The following is a 3,581-nucleotide window of genomic DNA, read 5'->3' as shown; positions in this document are numbered from 1 at the left end:
CACCCACTTTGCCAAAGCACAGCCCCCACACCACTAGAGGGATATCTTCAACCACCAACTTACCATCCTGAGACAAGGCTGAGTATAGCCCACAAAGACCTCCACCACGGCACAACCCAAGGGGGGGCGCCAACCCAGACAGGATGACCACAACAGTGAATCAACCCACTCAGGTGACGCACCACTTCCAGATACACACACACACACACACACACACACATACACACACACACACACACACACACACACACACACACACACACACACACACACACACACACACACACACACACACACACACACACACACACACACACACACACACACACACACACACTGGACAATTCCTGTCCACACTGACAAGACCATACTTTACCTCTCAACACACACACTCAACCCCCCCATTCTCCTCTCAACACACACACACTAACCAACCCTCCCTCCACACACACTCAACCCCCATTCTCCTCTCAACACACACACACTAACCAACTCCCCCTCCACACACACTAACCAACCCCCCCCCCGCTCCACACACACTAACCAACCCCCCTCCACACACACTAACCAACCACCCCTCCACACACACTCAACCCCCATTCTCCTCTCAACACACACACACTAACCAACTCCCCTCCACACACATACTCAACCCCTCTTACCTCTCAAAACACACACTAACCAACCCCCCGCTCCACACACACTAACCAACCCCCCCCAACCCCTCCACACACACTAACCAACCCCCTCCACACACACTAACCAACCCCCCCCGCTCCACACACACTAACCAACCCCCTCCACACACACTAACCAAACCCCTCCACACACACTCAGTCAGCCCCCCTCCACACACACTCAACCCCCCTCCACACACACAACTCAACCCCCCCTCCACACACACTCAACCCCCTCCACACACACTCACCCCCTCCACACACACTCAACCCCCCTCCACACACACTCAACCCCCTCCACACACACTCAACCCCCCTCCACACACACTCAGCCCCCCTCCACACACACTCAGAACCCCCCCTCCACACACACTCAACCCCCCCCTCCACACACACTCAACCCCCTCCTCCACACACACTCAACCCCCCTCCACACACACTCAACCCCCCTCCACACACACTCAGCCCCCTCCACACACACTCAGAACCCCCTCCACACACACTCAGCCCCCCAACTTCTCCTCTGAAAGCCAGAGAGAGTGTGTTACTGTTGTCTCCGACTAAAGGAGATGTTGCTGACCTATTTAAAACGCTACTTCCTTGGCCACTAGCCTGTGGCCGGATTAAAAACACAAGGCAGGGTCTCTATATTTATCTCCTCCTCATCTAACGCCCGGTCGCCCCGCGCTACGCCACCATCATGACAACAACTACAGGATGGATGGATGGACCCCAGTCCCTGTTTGGTGAAATGGACCCCAGTCCCTGTTTGGTGAAATGGACCCCAGTCCCTGTTTGGTGAAATGGACCCCAGTCCCTGTTTGGTGAAATGGACCCCAGTCCCTGTTTGGTGAAATGGACCCCAGTCCCTGTTTGGTGAACTGGACCCCAGTCCCTGTTTGGTGAAATGGACCCCAGTCCCTGTTTGGTGAAATGGACCCCAGTCCCTGTTTGGTGAAATGGACCCCAGTCCCTGTTTGGTGAAATGGACCCCAGTCAACCCATACAACTGTACTATCCCTCCTTCAATACAACTGTACTATCCCTCCTTCTATATCAATACAACTGTACTATCCCTCCTTCTATACAACTGTACTATCCCTCCTTCTATACAACTGTACTATCCCTCCTTCTATACAACTGTACTATCCCTCCTTCTATACAACTGTACTATCCCTCCTTCTATACAACTGTACTATCCCTCCTTCTATACAACTGTACTATCCCTCCTTCTATATCTATACAACTGTACTATCCCTCCTTCTATATCTATACAACTGTACTATCCCTCCTTCTATACAACTGTACTATCCCTCCTTCTATATCTATACAACTGTACTATCCCTCCTTCTATATCAATAGAGCTGTACTCCTTCAGTAACAATATCTCTGCTCGTTTTCAGGACGTATTGTTCCCTATTCCCACATTCTGTGTACTACAGTGGGGCAAAAAAGTATTTAGTCAGCCACCAATTGTCCAAATACTCCCACTTAAAAAGATGAGAGAGGCGTGTAATTTTCATCATAGGTACACTTCAACTATGACAGACAAAATGTGAGAAAAAAAATCCAGAAAATCACACTGTAGGATTTTTAATGAATTTATTTGCAAATTATGGTGAGGTTAGGTCAGCGCCTAGCCACAGAAATCCATACATCCATTTTCCAACCAAGGAGGGGTGTTTCAAAAGTCAGAAATAGCGTTAAAATTAATCACTTACCTTTGATGATCTTCATAACGGTGGCACTCGCAGGTCTCCATGTTAGACAATAAACGTTTGTTTTGTTCGATAATCCAAAGGCACAAAGTGCGCTCTCAACATCCAGACGAAAAGTCAAAAAAGTACAATAAAAGTTCGTAGAAACATGTCAAACGATGTTTAAAATCAATCCTCAGCTTGTTTTCGTCATAAATAATCAATAATATTTCAGCCGGACAAAATGCTTCGTCAATGGAAAAGGTAAACAAGAAATGCGCACTCCCGATCATGCGCTGGACTCATGTCTGGAAATTTCCACTGTTCACTCATTGAAATTGCTGTATCTCCCTCCTTTTTCAGAGTAAAAGTCTGAAACAATTCCTAACGACTGGCCACATGTAGAAGAAGCCATACAGCTTGTGAACTGGGTCCTAAGTCTTTGTATTTTTTTTGTGGAAATTCCGAATACTGCCCCCTACACTAGTGAAGTTAACCAGTTATGCATTAGGGGGCGCTATTAAAATTCTGGGATGAAAAACGTTCCCGTTTTAAACAAGATATTTTGTCACGAAAAGATCCTTGACTATGCATATAATTGACAGCTTTGGAAAGAAAACACTCTGACGTTTCCAAATCTGCAAAGATATTATCTGTGAGTGCCACAGAACTGATGCTACAGGCGAAACCAAGATGAAATTTCAAACAGGAAATGCCCCAGATTTTGAATGCGCTTTGTTCCAATGTCTCCTTACATGGCTGTGAATGCTCAAGAAATGAGCCTACACTTTCTGTCGTTTCCCCAAGGTGTCTGCAGCACTGTGACGTATTTGTAGGCATATCATTGGAAGATTGACCATAAGAGACTACATTTACCAGGTGTCCGCTTGGTGTCTCCCGTCGAAATTATTGCGTAATCTCCAGCTGCATGCATTTTTCCATGTGGTTCAGAGGAGAAACCAAACTTCCACGAATGATATATCATCGAATAGATATGTGAAAAACACCTTGAAGATTGATTCTAAACAACGTTTGCCATGTTTCTGTCGATATTACGACGTTATAATGACTGAATTTTCGGGGTTTTTTCTTAGCCAAACGTGATGAACAAAATGGAGTGATTTCTCCTACACAAATAATATTTTTGGAAAAACTGAACATTTGCTATCTAACTGAGAGTCTCCTCATTGAAAACATCCGACGGCGT

This window comes from Oncorhynchus gorbuscha, unplaced genomic scaffold (genome assembly GCF_021184085.1).
Source record: "Oncorhynchus gorbuscha isolate QuinsamMale2020 ecotype Even-year unplaced genomic scaffold, OgorEven_v1.0 Un_scaffold_1697, whole genome shotgun sequence".
Classification (NCBI taxonomy): Eukaryota; Metazoa; Chordata; class Actinopteri; order Salmoniformes; family Salmonidae; genus Oncorhynchus; species Oncorhynchus gorbuscha.
Note: the sequence above shows the minus strand (reverse complement) of the source record.